Below are 23,779 nucleotides of genomic sequence, written 5' to 3'. Positions count from 1 at the left end.
GATAATTCAATAACTCAAATCACATTCCAAACAGTTGAGCTCTTAAGCAGTTCACTGTATTTGTAAGACTACAGTAGTTCAAACAAAGGGATAGTAAGTGATTTTCATCTAATGTACATGAGTGGAGCACATAATGGGCTTCAATGACAAACAGTTAGGCATATGGTCCATTGGTACACACACACCATACAATGGCTGCTATCAAAACTAAAGGTATTACACTTATAGAGGATGTAACATGATTCACTCTCCGGTCAGTATGATATGGCCTCTCTTACAGTACTATGGTCTTGTTTGGACAGCCGCCAACCCACATATTGGCAATGAAGCAGAATGAGATCTGTCAATGTAGTAAATGTATTCATGAATGGTGGTGAATTAGCCGCACAGCCCATTGTCTACTCTGGTCTCAGCTTAGAGGACCTGATTGGATTACCACCAACCTCAAATCACCTGCTGGTCACAAAAGACATAATAGGTGAACACCCACAAGTGAGCTAAGAGATTATCACTGCCAGCCACATCAGATCATCAGATGTGATTGTGGCAAAGCTAGCTACACGTTGGCATTAGATTTAGGTACAACATAAAAATCCCTCCAAAAAAACTTTTTTCTGACACTGTGTTTGTGTACTCTTTCATTCCATGTATGCAGAACATGGCTAACTTAGACTAACCAAGGAGATCATGCTTTTAACTATTTATGGAACACTAAGTTCCAACTATATGCACTTGTTTAAAGTCAAACAAAATACCTGACCCACCAGTTTGCTATCCAAGCCATATCTTTGCTAGAAGCCATGATACGAGTTTTGATAGCGCAAGTGTCCTGAGCAACGAAAGGCTTCTTGTGCAATGCTATATAACTTACCACCAAATTGTAAAAAGAAACCTTGTCAACACTTGGATAACTGTGGTAGGTGATTAACATCAGTTAAAACACTATAGAAACACACGTACAGTTTCATTTTCATCTAATGCATGGCTACACTGGAACACTTGGCTAATGGGACAAAACAAATATCTGAAGGCTTCAGAGCACTTCTACACTGGTTTAATGTTAACTAATAAACTTCAAATTATCATTACACTAATGTTAGGAATGCTGATGGCTTATCAAGAGGAATAACAAACTAGAGAGCCACACATTCAACTGATAAAAATAAGTGAACACAGATGGCAAGCAAGGAATGGAGTCTCTGTTACAATAACAAGTTTGTGTTCTTTAGGACATGGTAGATGATTGGTCAAGTCCTAAACTAATTACAACCAAACCTACTCATTAAAAGTGTTTGGGAAAAATTTAGTGCTTGTGAGTAGTGGTTAGAAATTGGTCTCTATTGAGAGGTAGTCACTGGTTGACCAATGTGTTGCAAATAAATTAAAGTACAGGTAAACCACTAGGTTAGATAAGATCATCATTCGAGTGTGGAGTGTGGCTAGCCAACACAGTTAGTCTGCTTTGTGACTTCATAACTGTTTTTTCATAAATAAGTGGTGGAGGGAAGAGCCACTGTGGCTGATAATAACTGCCCCAAGAAAAAAGTTTTATTGACAATGACTAAATGTTATTACTGTATTGGTGGGCAACTGTGGCTACTGAATGACACACATACCACAAATACACATACTACACTATGCACACAGTAGCACAGGCCCCACCCACCCACACCACACACACACACACACACACACACACACACACACACACACACACACACACACACACACACACACACACACACACACACACACAGCACTAATTTATACTACACACTCTCTCTCTCACACACACACAAACGCGCACACACACACGCGCGCACACACACGCGCGCACACACACACGCGCACACACACACACGCGCACACGTACACATAGACTATCAAAATTCATTGGACATAGTATATACCAAATCTGTCAACAATACAAATCTCAGCTGTGAGAACAAAGGCTTCAAAATGTACCCTAAGCACAGTAAGGATATAACACTTCTTATTGTTTTACTGTGATTTAATATTGTGCACTATACTCCAACTTGTTTCAGTACTTTATATCAATGTGCTATGGTCCCTACTCTAGTTGAAAATTCCAAAATTTTCTGTGTACTTGTTGCAATTGGCTTTCAACACAATTCTGTTGTTAACTGAAAATTTTTAGGGTCATTTCTGTGTCTAAATCTAGTACTATAGGTCTAAAATAGCATCATACTAAGGTATCCAATAATTTAGTTATACCGCAATATCAAGTTGACAATACCGCACCATCTATGAAATATCAAAACCGCTCAGCACTAGTTGATGGTGATGTGTGAAGATTTAATCTGACTGGCCTTTATATATATACACATTAGACAGGTGACCAGGCCACAATGAATACATTTATATTAGAAAATATTTGGGACCACATGACAATAGCCATTATACAAAGGTGACCACTTAATTCAGATGACTGTTAACACAGGCTCTGGTATATAAACATGTATCTTTTCATGAAATTGAGTTACAAGTTAGTAATTAAGTTAAAACAATATTCGTGTGTTAAGTTAAACAATATTCGTGTTAAGTTAAATAATATTGGAAGTGGCTATATTTACGGACCCGTAACAAAGGATTTTTTTGCTATATTTACGGCATTCCTAAGTGCGCATGTGCAAGCATCTCATGACTTAGTTTGTTACTATTTTTTAAAAAAACTTAGATAAAATCGTGACACAAAAAGGTATAAGAAATGAAGAAAAAAAGTGCGATGTTATCGAGGCTCGAACCCACACATCCAGGATTGGAGTACCCATGCTCTACCACTGTACCATCGGTGCTTGCTGGCTATTTTTCTTGTTTTTGTACTATTTAAATGTTAGCTACAAATCTATAGTCTAACCCAAACCAGTGAAGAAGAAACCAAAGCTGAACCCAACCCGAACCCGACCCTAACCCTAACGTTAACCTGACGTTTGCCTGTTAAACACAATGATGACTTTCACTGTCTGTATGAAGGTAAGTTTTTGGGTGAGTTCGAGGCGAGCTAGGGTTGGAGCGAGCGAAGCGAGCGTCCCGGCGAAGCCGGGCCAACCCTAGCTCGCCTCGAACTCACCCAAAAACTTACCTTCATACAACTAGTATGTTTGATACTCGAGTTCTACAACAAACGACCAGGTAAATAAATATTTGCACCGTGACCGACTAAGTCACAAGATGCTCGCACATGCGCACTTAGGAATGCCGTAAATATAGCAAAAAAATCCTACGTTACGGGCCTGTAATATAGCCACTTCGAATAATATTCGTGTGTTAAATTAAACAATATTCGTGTGCAAAATTAAACAATATTTGTGTGTTAAGTTAAAAATATTCGTGTGTTAAGTTAAACAATATTCGTGTGTTAAATTAAACAATATTCGTGTGTTAAATTAAACAATATTCGTGTGTTAAGTTAAACAATATTCGTGTGTATAAGCAGTAGATATTTCTTGCCTATTAAATGTGCACTGGGTGGGTACATATCTTGAGACATCCAGTATAGGTACTCACACACACTAGTTGTCGACTAAGTTTTAACAGCCAAAAAATATTAAAATCATGCATATATGAACTTTTAAATGATAGCAAATTTTATGTCGCTACTGTATAACGGAAAATTTTGGCAGGAGAAATTTTTGGTGAGTTGATCATTGGCAGAAATTGGTGAATAATATTTTGGCGAATGCATGACATTACTTTGCCCACGCAATTTTAATCTGACAGTGTTGGCGACAAAGCTTTGCGATGTCTACGGATGAAGTACTACAGTTCAATGCCTCTCATTCGAATCGACATGCTCTTATGCAAATAGCTAGCTGTAATAAAAACAACATGCACTAGCTCGCTAAGTCTGTAATCGAGACTGGAACACGTGTGGCAAGCAAGGCAAGGCATGTGCATGGGCACTGAGCTGAATCGCTCGAACTGATGCCTGAGCTATTAGTCTAAAACCATACTGTATTCAATGGGATACTTGCGGAAGACTAACAACTCACCACTGTAACCAATATTCACTCACTGATGAACAGCATTAGAAAAATGGCGAGTAAAATTTTGGCAAATCCATGCATATTCGCCCCCACCAAAATTTTCTGCCTTACAGTATATCACTATATTGCACATCCCCAAACTGTACAACTAACTTATATTTTCTACATAAATGGAACAACACAACAACTATATATATCTCATATATATTTTGTGCTTGGAGCTATCAACTTGTAATGAATGCAGTTTACCATGGAAAAGTAGCAACACATGTGACATGTACAACTGGATGATCAACACCAATACATAATAACTTGAGAAAATTGAATTAGAAAACCTGGGAATGTATACATATTTTGTACCATTTAAGGGCATGCCTACATATTTTGTGCCATTTAAGGGCATACCTACATATTTTGTGCCATTTAAGGGCAAGTCACATGCCCATAATGATGTCATAATCTACAGTATAAAAGGGAATAATCACTGCAAAATCATTAGTTGGATCTTCAGTATAGTGACATTACATCAAACAAGATAGGTAGCTGAATAACTTTGAACATTTGCAGTCTTACTCAGGTATGCTAAAAAGTACACCATAATGATGCCTATACTGAGGCTTTCTTCACTGTTTTATCTTGATGCAAAGTAGACAAGTCAGAAAGCACAAATTATGCACGACTATATATAGTAATATTTCAGGCATTGCTTTAGAACTTTGTATTTGATTGTATTTATAGTTGTGAAGTTACTAATCTTATGATTGCTGATGCTTCTTCACTGATGACAACAAAAAGTATTCCATTACAAGTTCCAGTCTATTCGGAACTGATCAGTTCACCAATTTCCATTTACCAGTTCAGGGAGGTACCATTAGGACCACATGTACACAACAACTCATCACAGTTAGAGGAACACAAAGTGTTTGACTATTTGGAGTACACTGAGACTACTGTAGTTCTATCAGTACAAGAGCAAACACATCTAACAGAACAATTAGTGACTGGGAAAGACTGTTGTGTAACTACTTCTTTGGCTTTGAATTGTAAACTGGTTGTGTCAATTGTAATATGTCCAAGTTGAACATATATGTGAGTTCATAACATATAAAATCCATTCCACTTATCTGAGAAATCATGCTACAGTATTTGTTTGTGGTCCAATGTGACAATGCCCTAAAATTCCCCTGACCACATATCACAGAGTGGCTATCGTGGACAGGGTAATTCCCCTGATCACATACAGATTTGTGGTACAAACTCAGTATGTTATGTCAAAGAGTTCATTATCCTGACCACTCTGTGATAACCACTCTGTGATATGTGGTCAGGGGAATTTTAGGGCATTGTCACATCAGACCACAACAAATAGCATGATTCCTCAGATAAGTGGAATGGATTTTAAACTGATTGGATTACTTCCTATCATGTGGTACCAACTGTGTAAAAGGTATAGCATGATTTTGTTTGTAAGCATATACAAACATGTAACAAAGATTAGGATTAAAACTGGGTCACTGATGTGGATAACAATCCAGGTCAGACTCAGATCTGACCCCACTAAATTAAAACCAAGGTATGCGCCAAGAGTTACATTCTGGGGATACAAGCAGGTAGCTACATGATAGCCACACAGGAAAGTTTTGTAATTAACAATTGGTTAGTGGACATGGTTCCACGCAAGATTTCCTATAAATGGGCATGGTTTTGTGCATACATACCAACACACCTTACTGATAAATATATGTGGCTCCACGTATACCTACAGAGAGTATCCTACCTCCTCATATGGCTCATGAATGAAATTGGCTGCTACAAGATGGATTAATACACTTCCACATCGTCAAAATCGTTTCATACAGTATGTGATCAATTGAAAGTGGGTCAGACCCGGATATTCTATAAGCAGACCAGGATGAACTGGACAAAATGCGACCTGACCCAGCCTGATAAACATCAAGTCAATACAAGTTATAGACTGACCTTCACTTAACTGGTAGCCTTATCCACACTAGTCTTCAGTGAGGAGTGAAGACTATCTTGTACTGGGCATGGTAGAGGATTGTTTAACTGTGACCAACAACTGCCTCACAGTCAGTAGTGAATCAACAGTATCACCATCATGTGTATTATGTGTGTACCACAAAAACTGTTCTGCTGCAACCTGTACAAATTCGATATTGCATACAACAGAACCCATTAAAGAAATGTGGAAACCTTGATGATCAGGTAACTGGTTTATGACTGGTTGTATTAGTGTACAAACATTTAGACCCCTGAAAACACCTATTATATGTGGAATTTTTCATGTTTTAGCATTACAGTTGTAATCATTTTAATCTACTATGGCCAGTAGCAGGGCATGCACCTGGTTCATTTTGGAAAAATTGTGTGTGTGTATGTCTGTATGAACCCACGCGAGCAAACAGTTGAATGTTAGAAACTTATGGTGTATGAGACATGAAGGCTGTATAGAGCCTGTATTAAGCACTCAGGCAGGTAAACTATACCCTGAGGAACATTCAATTACAGGTGATGATGATGTAGTGTTAGTGACAATGTAACCTTCACAGACTTACATGATGTGATGATACCAGATCAAAATGAAGATGGTCTGACTCAGGTTGAATATGACCTGCCTCCACACCATCTTACACTTTATAAATAAGTTAGTAAATCATACAGAACAGTAGCACTGTAACTGTACAGTATCTTAGAAATCATGTAGGTTTACTCACTCTCACAAAAATCATTTACCAGAAAACAACCTCACAATACCTTCACATAACAGCGATTGGTGAGATATATAACCAAGGCCAAAAGTGTATTCAGTCAATTTCAGTGCAACAACGTTCCAATAAGTTGCTATGAAATTTAAAATTTTTTATTTAGTGGAATTGTCTACTCCCTGACTGACTAATTTACTAATGTCTTCAAGCGTAACTTCATAATGGATAAGGCTGAGGGCTTGATGTTTTCACTGCTAGACATTCTCAAAGTTTCCTCTTGGCATACCACAGTACATACAATGCACACACCATGGACTTACATTTGTGCTTCTTTGTGTCCCATTTCTTTTCACTTGCAAGGGTGTAGGCAGGGAGGGTTCGGATGGTTCGGACTAACCCCCCTTTCTGAGGCAGAATCAAATCTTACAGCTCTGGAATTCTCCGGTAGCTACTTGCACATTGGTGCTCCTCTGTACTACTCTTGACGGTCACATTGCATTAATGCTGATCTATTGCAAATCATAGAGATCTATTGCATCACATGATCAATTGCGCACGTGATGCATGGCAGAAATGGTGAGGGACTGTTGGTTGGTTGAGACATATTACAAGGCAGCAGTTGCGATAAACTCGAGTGGTCGTGTTATACATGTGTCACGTTAGCACAAACTGTGAACAATTAATGTATATTTACCTGATGAATGGTTTGTTTATTTGTCACATGTTGAGGGCACGTGATGTCTCGAATATATTGGAGTACAAGCCAAGTCTGAAGTTACTGACCATCAACAGGAGTACCGGCTGAGAATAATGTATATGAAGTATTATTCACGATACGATAATATCACAATAATTACACCTTCAGTCAAGTTCCAAGTATTCAATGCATAAATAAACATGCTAAGCATGATTAATGCCATCATAGATTGGTTTTCTTGCAAGCTCATCAATTAGGTAATTAATTGTGTGGGGGGCCATTGTTTCTACAATTTTTGTTACAGCCCTGCAGCCAAACTTTTCATGATAAAGCAAGCCAAGTAGTTATAAAAAGCTAAGCCAGCTTCTCAAGCAGCAATTGTAGTGGGATTCTAAACCCTTCGCGAAGTAATCTACTAATTGCGAGGACGTCCAATAAATAAATATACATAGCTTGTTATAGGCCTACAACCAAACGTTTCATTAAGCAAGCCTAAAGAGTTACAAAAGAGTTAAATAAACTTGGTAACAATGTTTCTAGTAATCTTACAGCAATATCGCGATAGTAAGCCATAATTATCGTATTGCGATAATGATTTTTTGATGGCGAGTATCGAACTATCGATATTATCATTCAGCACTAGTAACCATGCATCCTAATACATACAAGTAGTGGTCATCTGAGTGACTACCAGTAGTGACAGTTGACTACCTTGCTATTCCATCCAGCTGCTGCTAGGCAAAGTTGACAAGTCTGCAACTGTTTTCCTTTGTGTGTGTGTGTGTGTGTACGTGCGTGCGTGTGTGTGTGGGGAGGGGAGGGGGTGGTCAAACTACATGAGATTAGCATAGCTTTCCATATAATTAGGGAGTGTATAAACAGTGGAATGGACTACTGGAATGGTGAATGAAATTTTTAAAAGTTCAACATCATTTTTTACTTACAAATGAGTACCTCTTAAGCAAGCAAATAAATAGGATTTTCCTTGAAGTCACCTCTTTTAGCAGTGTACAATATAAGGGAAAATTATTGCTCGGACAGAATGGCCAATCAAAAGTAAATTTGATTTGGCCATTTCTGAAATTGCATGGCCATAAAATAGAGGTGTACTATCCTAGTGTGCGAAGCACACCCTGCAGTGCGAAGCACAAGCCTTCTAGGGGGGTCTGGGGGTATGCCCCCCCCCCAGGAAATTTTTGAAAAAGGATCACTCTGAGATTGAATCTGAGACCACTTTCAGCTACTTATCACTGAACTTTATGCACATACATTTTACAGAGAATTAATTGTTTATTCGTAATACATGTACACAATTTGTGTTGCTGCATACATATTTTACAAAAAAAACTATGAATCAATGTATTGTACAGCCAGTTTGTAGACTTAGCTAGGCTAAATGCTTTGTTTTTTTCCCAGGGTATCCAGCACCCCTAGCACTAGATGTTGAAGTGCATGTATGTTGAAGTGCATGCATGCTAGCCAAAAGAAAGACTAAAAAATTTATTGGATTAAGGGAAAGGCACCTGATCTTCTATCAGAACAGCCCTATGGCTGGCCGGGCAGCCACTGTGGGAGTGTGCTCCTCTGAATGCTTTGTTACAGGTGGTGCTGAGTCAGCACAGATTGAATTATCAACTAGCTATTGCTAAAGTTTCTCTTCTGAATAGCAATAGATCAAAACTTACTCTCGAACTTTCCGTGTGCAGAATACTTTTATCACGTGACTTTCATTCCACTTTCTCCAGCCACTGCATCTCTACAGATTATAACCACGAAATGGCCATCTTATACTTAATATCGTACCTCCACTTCGCAAACATTACTTTCTTTTCTTCTCTTGGAAGGCGCCACTCGTGTAGTCATTGTAGTGATCGCTTCTTCACAACATCGACAGTAACCCACAATCGATAATTTGGGTAAATACTAGGTGCAGTACTCTAGCTTACGCATGCGCATCGAGTCGATGCTTCGACGGGATCGAGACTTCACTTAGTGATTAAATAGCTTCGGTAAGGAAAGTTAACGATACGACAATAATAATAACTATAATATTACATGTTATAAAGACTAATAATAAAGAATTACAGTTAAAAAATTTGATCGGCACAAATGGCCGACCAACGGCTACATTGATCGGTCAACAGCATCACTTGGTCGGAAAATGGCCGAGGGCCGACCATTATATTGTACTCTGTTTAGCATACTTCACCTCACCATATTGTACTTTGCATGGGAGGATCAAAGCGATTCCGGGAATCGTATTGTCCATATAGTACTAATCAACTGCATAACTGTACTGTACGAGTCATACAGTACAGTTATGCAGCTAATTGGGCAAATACAGTACAGTTATGCACTTAATTGGGCAAATACAGCACACTTGGGAAAATACAGTACAGTTATGCGGAGAATTTATTTAAGGAATGTTACGTAAACAACACACTGTAAATCGCTAAAACCAGCCAAACTAATCCTACGAGTTCGTTCTACGGCTAGGAATAGATTGTATAAACACTTACTGATCGTCTGATCACGAAGCTTTTAAACATGACTCCACTAAGACAGCACGATTGATCATGTGCGTGACATTGTAAATCACTAAAACTAGCCAAACTAATCCTATTAGTTTGTTCTACGACTAGAAATAGATTATATGAACACTTACTGATATCCTTATCACCGAAAATCGCAGTGGTTTGAGTACTAGAGAAAATCGCTCCAAGCCAGACGAGACCAGGAAGTACAATATAACACTTAAAGCACCGCCTTACTTGTGTGTACGAAAAATACAGTACTCGGGGGGTGTCTTGAGGCAAATACAGCACTCGGCTTCGCCTCGTGCTGTATTAGCCTCTCGACACACTCCCTTGTACTATATTTTCCGTACACACACGCGGCGGTGCTTTAACTCCAACGTAGAAAACTTGATGCATAGTTTACCAATGTAATGTACTTTAAAGTCACAATAGCAGTTCATCTAACATTATAGGAATGCCAATAAGTAGACTTTTGACTTAACCCTGTTCCCAATGGGAAATCAACAACAAAAATGTTAGCTAGCTGACATGTATGCACTGTAAAAGTACATGCACTGTATTGTGAAGTATCTCATAAGCATTTACAATGAGCCATCTACAGTTACATCAGAAAATAAAATTTAAGCCAAACTTCTTTGTGCATGGTGGTGCCACATTGCACACTGAACTGAACCTTCATTAAGACAATTTGTTAAGAATATACATGCATGGTAGAGCTATAAATTTTTATAAGTTTTCAGACAAGTGATAAAGTAATGAGTTATAAGTCATACAAGTGAATAAAAGTATTATGGTGAGGTGAAGTATGTTAAAAGAGGTGACTTCAAGGAAAATCCTATTTAATTGCTTACTTAAGGGGGGAAGTGCTGTACTTATTATTTGGATGAATGATATTAAAATTTCATTCCACCATTCCAGTAGTCCTTTCCACTGTTTACACACTCCCAAATAATTGTTTGGTAAAAAGGAAAAAACAACAACCTGAGTCCAGTAGTCCAGACCACCTAGTCCAGAGCAGTAATTGTATACAACTTATCATGTATTACATAACCTAATAGTATGTGACTGTAATAACTGTGATTGTAATGAGGCATGATGTCTGCTATGTATGTGCCATGTTGTCTGCTATACACTGGCAGGGAATACTTAATTTGTTATCAACAGATTAAAAACATTTTATATCAGATCAACAGGAGATTTGACTGGAACCAAAATTGTTACAGGTAAACAAGTATATGTGTATACAGGATACATTGAGCCATGATGTCTGCTATTAACATGAGCCATGATGTCTGTTGGTTAAAAATACTGCAATGAGTGCAATATGGAAATATAGCATCAGGGTATGGTCGAGAGACAAATATAGTACAAGATGAAGCCGAGTGTTATATTTGGCTCGAGACCACACCCTACTGCTATATTTTCTGTAGTGCACGAGCATATGCAGTGCTTTAACTGGAATCTGGAATTATAATCAAGAAGTAGTTAACCATTAATACAGTTTATCACGACCAGGAATTCCATGATGGCAGTGAGAAAACTAGTGCCTAGTCCTGATTAGTAGGAGGTTAATTTGTAGATCGTTTGTAGTCATTAACGCTGAGTTATCAAACAATTTGTGATCCGTCAGATCCAGAATTTGCTTAGTAGTGGGACAGGAGGACGAGGAGAACTACCGAGGAAAGCTAGCTATGGTGTATGTGAATAATGGACAATTTGTACAGCTATCTAATCATTATTCGTAAGTGTGGCCATCTGAATCTAAACAAGAAGTTGCTGGACTTACAATGATGGACAGTTTAATGAACATTTTTAAGACTGAATGGTATAATTATTGTAGTAGAATTACAAACATTTGTGTGCATACCCATTAATTTGTTGTTAATTGCTATGTTGACAGCTTTGGTGGTGGGGGTAACTGTGGTCATACCAGTGTCTCTGTGGGTGTTATGGTTGTGTCACATTTGCACAAAGTGTGCTTTATCAGGATAGGTAAAACAGTGGTTTCCAACTATTCTTAGAATTCTATACATTTTACAATATTCTGTACTTGTACTAGGTAATTCTTCAAGAAGTCTTGCATGGCCAATCCACATTTTCCCTGTCATGGTGTGTTTAATCCAATTAGAAATTATAAGCACCTCTGAAAAAGTGTCTAAAGCTGACTGCATTTATAGGTAGCCACTTGTCTGCCGCACAATGAGCATACTATAATTATTATGCCGCCTAGCTACTAAAGTTGTGCAATGCACCATGATGTATGAAGTCTGGTTGCCAAGCTGCTGGACTGAAACTAGTCTTGTGCGCCTGACTTTTAAGAGTCAGCCACACGAAACTAGCTTGATTAGATATAGAAACTGCTATTTCCCTGGAAGAGTTGTTTGCACAATGTTTCTAAACTTTAGTAGCTAGATGACAAAATAGACTAGCATGCTCATTGTACAGCAGACGAGTAGTCTATAAATGCAGTCAGCTTCAGACACTATTTCAGAGGCGCTTATAATTTCTAATTGGTATAAACATCATTTGAGACACAGTAGTGATGGGGAAAAGTGGATTGGCTATATGCAAGACTTCTTGCAGAAGTACCTAGTACAAGTATAGAATATTGTGAAGTATATAAAATCCTAAGAATAATAGGATTCCAGTGGGTCCCTGGGTCTCCTGGTCCCGGGTCCACTGTTTTTTTAACTACCCACTTATTGGTATACAAAGGTACGAAACTTCAGCACAGTATGGAATATAAAGCACACTTTTCCCCTTTGAACTTAGATGGTATCATACATTAAATGTAACACTTTGACACCTCAGATCAAAGGAATTCCTGAGGATACATTTGTCATGTATACCTCAACACAGGGAGACATCTAAATGTACACTGAAATGTATCCCAAGAAAGTGGTTGCACTTCTAAAAGAGCAAGCCACTTTCATCAAAGCAAGCACGGCCTTGATGTGGATGTGGTACCGCCCTCTGTTTATACAAGCTCAGACCGAAATCAATTGTGGGAATAAATTAATGTTCATGTGATGATTACTATAAATTGTAGAAGTGTTGCCACAAGAAGCACTCAAATAAAGACGTTTTAGTATCCTTGGCGTTCGTTCTACAATTCGGGAAATGTTACTTAAAGGTGAGAGCTAGTCTTACTAGGGCTGAGCGATACTGCCATTTTAGTATCACGATCGATACTAAAGCCACTATTCACGATACTGAATAGTTCACGATACTTACAAATAAGTCAATCATAGCTGGTGCCACATAGTGTATTGCTCAGCATTCCTGCAGGAAGTCCTTATATGTGATAGCAAACTAGCCACTATCATCCTTGTTTACAGCAACAGTTATTGTAACACATGCTTCGAGGTTATTATGGTGTTCACACCTCTCTGCAGGGGAAACCAGATGGGTGGACTTAATAATTTACAAGGATTCTTAGCCAAGTACTGCATAACAAATGGGTTTTTAATGACAGTAATGTACAGGCATGGTATCACGATAGTTAATAACAAAACATCGCGATATCGATACTTCAAAATATCGCGATATATCGCAAAACGGTAGTATCGCTCAGCCCTAAGTCTTACAGTGCATTTACAAGTATTTAAACATGTTTTTGAATGCAGACACACCCACATTACAGGCAACACGAGTTAACCACTCTATAATGAAGCTTATCCCTTTAGGTCTTTAGTATGCGTTGTGATTAGTCTTTAAACAATGCAAAAGCATTAAAACACTTGTAAATTCCCCTACTCGACTTTTCTGTAATATTCGTAAGACCAAGAGTTCATGAGAATATTATGCACTCTTGGTAAGACTTGTCCATTTATTATAACAATTGTAGCTACAACGTTACTTGCTGCCTAATCATAATCAAATCTTTCAGGCATGCATATAACACGAATCCAGTGGTTACATTCGTATTGGCATCAAGGCTATCAGCCTGAAGTGTTACATATTAGCTTTACATAACATGGACACTTGTGATTTGCTTATATGTATGCCACAGCCCTCAGGCTTTGGGCATACATATCATTGTGCCCATGTTACAACTATAACATAAGCCATGATGTCTGTTATATATTGATACACTGAGCCATGATGTCTACTGTATACCTGATACGTTGAGCCACAATGTCTGCTATATACATTGAGCCATGATGTCTGCTATATACATCGAGCCATGATGTCTACTGTATACCTGATACGTTGAACCACAATGTCTGCTATATACATTGAGCCATGATGTCTGCTATATACATTGAGCCATGATGTCTACTATATATACATGAGCCATGATGTTTGCTATATACACACACATTGAGCCATGATGTCTGCTATATACATTGAGCCATGATGTCTACTATATACATGAGCCATGATGTCTGCTATACACATGACTAGCATAGGTACCTGCCCTACACTCAGGACCATCTCTACATTTTTACAATAGCATAATGGTAATGGCAAGCTAACATCACCACCATTCATGTATGCAGCATGCACAGTGATGTCACTTTCAAAGTACATGTTGAAACGATGTGAATGTGCAAGTAATGGTTAACACACACATATGCTACGTAGTATACCTGTCTTATCAATAACTTTGTGATAAAATCACTAAGCAATAAACTTTGCAGTGAGATGGTAAGGATCTAACACAGGTATTATTAACTCTTGGTGACACAGTAAAACATGTGGTGTTTTGAAAAAGGAAGATGTCATAAAAAGGTTCACAATGAAATGCACAATGAGAGAGATGAGGTGTTAGTCTCGCATAGCCAGACCACTACCTTTTCTTTTGTGTGTGGACAGGAAAAAGTACTTTTTCCCACCCACACACTAAAGAAAGTAGTGTACATGACACTAATGAGGTGTCATAAAGCTTCACAATCATAACACGTGTAACAAAAAGGTTTTGAAAAAAGAAAAAAAATGTGCACAAAAAAGGTTGGCTAAACGAAAAAAAGAAGAAATTGAACCTATGCAGATTTGAACCCACATCTGCACACAGCTTTGGGATTATGAAGCATCTGATTTGACCACTAAGCCAACTGCACACATGCAGTCAAATAAAAAGTGTTTATAAACTCATGGGCAAGTTAAATGGCATAGGTGTTTACTTGCAGTCATGCATGCGGTTTATAGAAGAATTTCACTGAGCTTTGGCTCAACACTCTTGTCTTCACAGCACTATAGAGAATGAACGAAAGCACAAAGCGATTTATAACAACAAACTTGGAGTTGCCAGATGATGTGCGTTTAATTTTGTGGAATTGTTATGTCGATGTGCGTCCGAGTTGTTGAGTTAGCGGCATTACGAGGAAGGAATGCCGACAGACAGACAGACATTATTTCAGCTCTATATATATATAGATACATTGAGCCATGATGTATGCTAATTAACATTGAGACAATAACCTAGACAGGTTTGGGTAAATTCTGCAGGCTGACCCAGATGACCCACTGATGTGGATAACAATCCATGTCAGACCCCAGATCTGACCAAGATTAACCCAGTTTAAACAAAACCGATCAAGGTGTGTTCCAAGAGTCACTTTGGGTGGCGTGGTTCCATGTAAGCCTAGTCTCACAAAGCCAGACCCTTACTTTTTTGCGTGGGGGAGGGGAAAGAAAAGGGTCTGGTGAACACAGTATAGCATTGTCGCTGGCCTATCCTGAGTTTGTGGGGCAGCTTCCGGATTGTTTATGTATGAATGATGTGATCTGCTGATCTTTGCATCATTTGCATTTTATTGCCATACGTACCTACTGCTTTAATATTTATGGTAACAGAACATAAATGACGCAGCAATTAGCAAAACACGCCATTCGCACTAATAAACAATCTGGAAGCTACATAGTAGAATCCCCACAATCTCGGGATAGGCTAACAACGATGCTGTACTAGACCCTTTTCTTCTCCTCCTCACACAAAAGAAAGAAAATTAAGGGTCTGGCTACACAAGACAAATGTAAGCCTATAGACACTAAAACACATTTCCTATAACTACCAACACACCTTACTGATAAACATGTGTGGCTCCACATATGCCTACAGACAGACAGTATCACATTCCTGATAAGTAGGTGTGTTTCACAAATGAAGCTGGGCTGCTTTAGGACTAATTATGATGGGTTACTACACTTCTACATTGTCAAAGTCATTTCACATATGATGCAATCTGGGTCAGACCCGGATGACCTAGACAAAATGTGACCAAGTTACTGACTGACCTTCTTGACTAGTAGCCTTATCCACTCTAGTCTTCAGTGAGAAGTGAAGACTGTTACACAGTTCACTTGTACTGGGCATGGTAGAGGATTGTTTAACTGTGACCAACAACTGCCTAACAGTCAATAGTGAATCTGAAGAGAGACCAACAGTATCATCATAATGTGTATTACGTGTGTACCACAAAAACTGTTCTGATGGTATATACCACAAAACTATTTCTGGTAATAGCATTGTGGCATAATAATAACAATGACATCATGATCATATTTACATATAAGAGGAAATCACTACAAAGTCATCAGTTGGATCACCAGTATAGTAACTGTGAACACTAGCTATCTTTTCAGGTATTGTGAAATTTAATGATGTTTAATGTAACTTTCTACGTAGCTTGCTATGTTAACAAATGTGAAAGTACAAATTATGCATAAGAATATGGTAACAGAATTTTGTGTATAACTTTTGTGATAGGTAAAGTCTTAAGCTTTTGTCTTCATTGCATTTATAGAGGTGAAATTACATAGCTTTTTTCACTGATGACAGCAAAAAGTATTCCATTACAAGTTCCAGATCATTCTCAACTGATCAGTTCACCAATTTCCATTTACCAGTTCAGGGAGGTACCATTAGGACCACATGTACACAACAACTCATCACAGTTGGAGGAACATAACATGTCCATGAAGTGTACTGAGACTACTGTAGTACCAGTTGAACAGGAAACATTTTCAATAGGAGAATTAGTGACTGGAAGAGACAATTATATTACTACTGTTTTGTCAATGAATTGTGAACTGGTTGTGTCAGTTGTAAGATGACTTGAAATACATATTACTTCAATCATTTTTTACAAACAAAAAAAAAACAAAAAAAAAAAACAAATGAAAGGCCTCGATATAAGGAAAATTGTTTAAAGATGATATCTCATTTTGTATAACTAGAAAATTAAATACAATTCAGGCAATGGTACTCATCACTATTGTCATGCTGAGAATAGTGACAGCCATATAATGCTAAGATACTATACAGGAACTGCAGATGATCACATAAAATATGGAAAAAATCTACATAATTTGCTAAGAAACACGAAGGTTACAAGCTTGATTTATGATTTCACAAGAGTATACCAAGTGTCAGACCCCTTGCAATTATTAATATGGGTGGTCTTATTATGTATGAAGTACACTTAGCTGTGTTTGGGACCTACTTTACATGGCCACTAGGTGGGCAATAGCAAATTGCCAATATCCCAAAATTAAGTGTTCGCAATACAATTTGGCTGTGCTAGTGTGGGGAATTTGTACAGAAAGGTATTGGGTGAGATAGTGTTTCCCTATGATAGTATTTATAAATTTGCGAAGGTGAGGCATATAGTATATAATGCAACACAAATAAGCCTATTTGTGTCCAAATTTAAAATTTTCAGTCTGCTTTCCTTGAAGCGGATTTCGCACCGTCACGGTACGTGTACTACTTCTTACCTTTATTATCTCATGGTTCCAAGTGTAGAAAACTAGACAACATTCATTTTGAATACTGTGTGCTAAAGTCTCTGAAGCCCCCACACTAACACGGCCATTTTGTCAATTATGACATCAAATTTTGTCATTGCGGATATCGTCAGTTGGTTAACTTTAAGTCTCAGTGAAAACAAGCACTCAAATTCACATTACAGACCGTTCAAACGATGTGGTTGTGTTTCAGTTTTCACATACGATGTTGCAAAAATATTTTTTCATAAATTAATATCACTAAACCCTAATAGCCACTTAATGAGTTTAAAAAGGTAACTGCTTAGGATTTCATTTTATTAAGGGGATTACAGGGCAGTATCCTGGCTTTAGGGATTTGCATTAATAAATTGTAGACTGGTGCTACATTCCTGGTTTAGTACCAGGGAAAACATATTAATCATCAAACTGCACCATAAAAAGTTACACGTTTAAGCGAAAAAGACATCATATCATGCTGCACCATTACAAAATTTTAATACAAAGTTACACATTGCACCACGCTTATAAAACTTGTCTTCAAAGGCAAACCCTCAAGTTTGTTAGTCCTGTTGGTTGCAAAATGAACACGCATACTTAGCCAAGTCTGTGAGCACTGCCATTACCTTGATATTTACTTTTGATGTCTTAGGATATTTTTTTCAAGTCTTTTGATGTTAACCTCAATCGTAAATCAATCTACAGTAAACACCTGTGTGGTTTGGGATTTCTTGCCAAAAAACACCATCAGCCTCACTTTTTTTCACTGTAGCTTGACAGTATAAGCATAATTGAGCAACCCTAAACAATGCCAACAAGTTTCAAATTAATTTCCTACTAACTGATTCCTTCAGCCAAACATATGAAGAAGTTCGCTACATGGCACGGACATTATTTTGCTTAATCACGGAACACTGTAATTTTCACAAACTAACCTGCAGAACTAATTCACAGTGCTTTTGTTTCATTGTAACACTATAATGTAGTGAAGGTTAATGGCAGTCAAGACATTGAAATAGTTCAGAGCATTCCTTTCCAAAAATCTGCCATTTAATTTGCCATAGAAAAAGTAGGTGATTTTCAACCTTACAATGACCAGCTTAAATTTCTTGATTTCCTTCAGCTATAGCTCATCTTAATCGCTATTCACTGCTCTTGTTCAGAATCTGAAGTATCTATCACGTGTCGCGGGTTATTACACTATTTATTGCATGCCCCTGAAACTCCCAATACAAAATGTATGGGGAAATTTGCTACACCCTGTCAGTTTAGGTCATTTTGACGCACCAAATTTTCTGTAAAATTTACTTCTTTTGACATCATTGTACTCGCAGAGAGTTGTTCTACACGTATCAAATTCAGAAAGTTACTAAACAGATTCGAAGTAGGTGATACAGGATAATTAATTTAATTTTTTAATGGTTAATGTATTGGAGATGCCTGTTCCAGCTGGAATTTTTGCCATGAACAAAAGTATAGCAAATGTCCACAAACTTCTTGATGAGCATATTTCAATTAAGTCAAAGGATTTGATTCTTCACTGTTCAAAGTACAATTTGAATGAATGACCTCGCAAGTGGGCAGTGGCAGCCATTGTCAGCTAAGTAACAACTGGTAAGTGGTCATTATGTCTCCCCTAAATATTCTGTATGCTATAGTCACGATGGAGTCTTTCAGGATAACAAAAATGACGAAAGTTGATATATCTCCCTGATAAAAGGCCAATATGCATTACATTATAGATTTGTACAGTACAGTAAACTATTAGCCCACAGCACCTCTTTATCTAGTCTCACCCCCAGACTGGGGGCGAGACTGCTATTTATCCAACTGAGGCATGCATAGCCGGATAGTATATGTTTCACATACTATCTATGCAAGTAGTCTTCGATAAAGTAGACCTTTAAAACTCACTTGTACACTGATGAGTCGCCAGAGGTCGCTGGAGATGCGAGTGGAGATGTTAAGGTGATCTCGAGGGTGCTCTGCTCTACTTCCACTTACGTCATGCCCTCAAACCTATATAGTCCTATTAATTGACGTAGCCGCACACTTACGGTTGAACCACCCCTCGCGGGTAATGCTAACCTAGTATAAAAATGAAGAAATACTCATATTGTCAAAAATCTCTTAAAATGAAGAAATAAGGTAAATGCGGGTATTTCCGGACAGCGCACAATTCCGGACACTTCGTGTATAGCACCCAAGAATGAATCAACTAGAACACACTTTTCGATTTTTATAATCCCTATAAGAATAGCTATTCACAGCAGAAATTTCAAGGCAATCCGTTGTTTCGTTACTCGGCTAGCTTGATAAAGGTACCAAAGTGTCCGGAATTGTACGCTGTCCGGAAATACCCGCATTTACCTTACTCAAAACAACGGGAGAGTTAGTATAACGGGGTGGTAGAATCAGTATACTTGTCTAGGTTATTCATCAATGGTATGGATGGATGCTTCTTACGCGCTGTATAACCTCGAAGAAATCACTCTCCATTCTATCGAGTCGACTGTGGAAATCATGAGGACGGAGAGCAGCTATCTGCACGTTGACAGCGAGTTTCTAGCCTGATCAGATGTGGTGCCATGATGATAGACAGAGAGTCTACATTTTACCCCTTGGCTCGCGGTATAAAGCACCTCGTACAGGCCTTGCCTCCAGTGTTCGCCCTCCAGTGCCTAAATGGTAAAGCAGATAAAAGCAACGAATCCAAGTGAGTTTATTATAATGTACAGTCATCCTAACTGCCGGATCTGGCCTCTACCCTCCTTACTGTGTACAAGGGGACTGTATCATACCATTGTATGCATGGCGAACGTGTCCGGGAGGTGGAACAGGCTTCCTTTACCCCTTTAGTTTTTTCCACAACCGGTGGAATGGGAGGAGAAGCACTAACATTCTATCGTCGTCTGGCCGACATGCTTTCTCGCCACAGCTCAACATCTTATAGTGGCACTCTGGCGTGGATTCGCTGCACACTGTCTTTTTCATTGCTTCGTTCTGCTACAATGTGCATCCGGGGAACAAGATCCATCCTTCATCGTTCCAACAATGCTTCCCCGGAAATGGGCCATATTGCTGGCCCTAGGGACTTTTAGTTGTCCTCCTTTCAGTTGTCCAGCACACTTGCTCCTTGGTGCTGGGGGTGGTAGGCAAGGGCAGTACATCCAGCCCGGGAGAAAAAAAAAAAAATGTTACAAAAAAAAAAAAAATTGTATGCATGTGTGTCCCTGCAAGGGGGTGACACAGACACTCACTGTACTGTGGTAGGTAGCTAGATCTGTGACCGTGGTCAAAATCCAAGTCAAAGGTCAAGGCCATCAAATTCATGCCAAGTCAACGGTTGAGAGTAAAAATTTCCAACCTACAATTGTAAAGTATTGAAATGTGATCACTAAGTCACCAGTCAAAGATTGAAAAGGGCTCTTAGTCACAGGTCAAGACTTTGCAGATCTACCTACAGTGCGTACCTACATGACACCCCCATGCTCTGCCAAGGAGGAATGGCCATGGCCAATTGGTGGAGTTGCAACTTGTGCCTTTTAAGTTTGCAGGAATAACATGAAGTTAAAGTAGTGCTGATTTTATAGCATACTGACATGCACATGAGGTAACATCCTTACACAATCAATTTTACTGAGCTTGTACAGTATTCAGGAAATACTGGAAATAATAATAATGGAAGAATATGGAATATTTTAGTGATGACAGTAAACAGATGCAGGCAGTGGATGAGAAACTCAGAGTTTATTTGGAGTGGCCTTAGGCACTGGATGGTGAACACAGAGCCTGTACAAGGAGTAACAGAAATTGTTATACTACAGACAGATATCTTGTAGATGGTTAAGAGTATATGGTGAGCGTTTGTAGTTTGTGTAATGACATGCCATAGCTTGCACAACAGATTCCGTTAACTGCATATCATCCAAAATAAATTCATCTACCAGTCAGGTTGTATACCATATAGGCTCAGTAAAAATGGTACTTGTGAATGTGTGTCAGTGTGCTAATGATCGAGAGAACAAGTAGGCATAATTCATCCCTGTGTTATTCCTGAAAGATAAATGTCCAAATAAGTGAAAGAAAAAATTTACTTATTTATTGAATCTCTTGATGGGAATGGACAGACAGCCTGCTCTATCACATGTAAATATGTTGGAGTGATCAGTTGATATCAAATTATCATCTTGGTGCACATGGACAGCACAATTTTTTCCTGTAGCTATATTCAGTATAAGTAATAATTATTTTAGTGTGAAGGTTGACAGATAGCTGTGTGCTACTTCTCATCAGCGTTTGGTGAAGGTGGCTTTTACATTACAATGACAAATAAGATAGGCATGTGTAGCGAAGTTGCTATAACACTTAAGGCAATATAAATCTTGAGCGTCTTTTCATTTAGCACATAGTAACTTGTGACTGCTTCGATCTTTACGTACATGTATGTATTCATGCCAACATTTCAAAGCAAAGTTAAAAAACACTTTAGTATGTTTGATTGTTGAAACAGCAGGCTTTGATTGTGATGCCCTGTTGGGAGCTATCTCCATATACCTGATCATCTAACGTAAAGCTTCACAACTAACTGGCTATGTATGTAAGCTCTTCTTCACTCCTGTATTACTTTATCTTATGAGATTTCCCATTACTCAAAAGATTAATAATTGTATAAATGTGTGTATAGAGGTTTGTTTGGGCGTACCATACTTGTGCATGGAAAATGTGTATCAAAGTATTCTGCATGGCAAAGCTTAATATTGTAACCCCAGAAATTATTTTGCGCTAGCAGACTTTTGTGGATTGAAACAATGCAAGGTTAACTTTCACAGTGTCTATAAATGTAATTTTTGTTAGGTCAAGGAAACCACAAGAGGTTATTATCATGTAAAATTGCACTGTATCTCTATCTCTATACAAGTAGCTATAAAATGAAAGAGTGGTGCTATGTATATACTAATTGAATATAGTAGTAAATCCTAAATATGATGATGAGACACTAACAGTTACAGTGTTTTTACTAGATGTTAGCTATGTTTTGTACCAAGTATGGCATGCTGTCATTGTGATAAGCATTTTTTCTGTGTTTGAATTGTGGTTGATGATTGTTGTGCTTTTTAGTTTATTTCCACATTATTTGTGTGGTCTAGGAACACATCATCACAGTCAAGTGAAGCCAACATTGTACACCAGCCACTAAGCTCATACTTAGATACACGACAAGGTATGGAAATGTGTTTCTCTGCTTGACATATAGTGTACATTACTATCCAGCCATGTACTTGTCATTGTGTGTGTGTGTGTGTTTGTGTCTGTATGTGATGTGTGCATGTGTATGTGCAGTAAATGACACTTAATTGCATACACATTTTAGGTAAAGATAGTTCTATATAGGTAAAGATAAAGAACCAATACAAGAGGTGCAGCCAGAATCATTAACAGCAAATAATATGACATCTGTAAACTAAAAATTCATAGTGTCTTATGATGCAGGTATTGTTCTCCAGATGATGTATTCTTTCATTGATAATTGTTATTTGTAAATTGTGTGATGATACATTTAAGCTACAAAGATACAATTTTTTTTTACATATTGCACAATCTTATTTCAGCTCAAAATTTTGTCAGTAATTTGTCCTTGCCCATTTGAAACCTTGCCGGTGCATGGTAACCCACTATCCTGGAGAGATGACATACAGTGGTATGTCCCCTAGCCAACTCAAGGACACAAAAATACCTCCATAATACAGTATGAACAAAATCTGATCTCCTAGCTCATTACAGTTATGCCTGTGAAAGAGTAACAATGGGCCATAAACTATGGGTTGCAAAGTGTCAGTAATGGAGAGATTCCACTGTGTCTAACTCATAGTAATTGGTATGTGTGTATCATAGGCGTAGGCCAAGGATAAGATGCAAGCTGAGCATGCAAACTATGCTATACTAGGGGGTCTAGAGCTGCATGCCCCCCAGGAAATTCTTTTAAAACTAATGCTCTGGGATTAGACTTCATTGTATTTTTAAAAGTAAAACATGCTTGAATCTTGAATCATGCCATCAAATACACTCACTTCTGTAGCT

General features: G+C 38.2%; 2 long non-coding RNA genes across 2 annotated transcripts; one reads left to right on the top strand and one right to left on the bottom strand.

Annotated features, from left to right (window-relative positions):
* Window positions 1-5,954: 5,954 nt before the first annotated feature.
* On the bottom strand, window positions 5,955-20,067 carry LOC136236947 (uncharacterized). Its single transcript, XR_010692251.1, has 3 exons — window positions 19,613-20,067; window positions 16,208-16,339; window positions 5,955-6,168 (listed from the first exon to the last, which is right to left on the bottom strand). It is a non-coding gene; the product is annotated as an uncharacterized lncRNA (long non-coding RNA).
* LOC136236946 (uncharacterized) lies at window positions 19,842-23,286 on the top strand. The gene is made up of 3 exons (XR_010692250.1): window positions 19,842-21,557; window positions 22,849-22,922; window positions 23,073-23,286. It is a non-coding gene; the product is annotated as an uncharacterized lncRNA (long non-coding RNA).
* Window positions 23,287-23,779: the final 493 nt, after the last annotated feature.

The sequence above is a fragment of the Dysidea avara genome, chromosome 10 (genome assembly GCF_963678975.1).
Source record: "Dysidea avara chromosome 10, odDysAvar1.4, whole genome shotgun sequence".
Lineage (NCBI taxonomy): Eukaryota > Metazoa > Porifera > Demospongiae > Dictyoceratida > Dysideidae > Dysidea > Dysidea avara.
The sequence above is the reverse complement of the archived record's forward strand: the minus strand, read 5'-3'. Positions and strand labels throughout refer to the sequence as shown.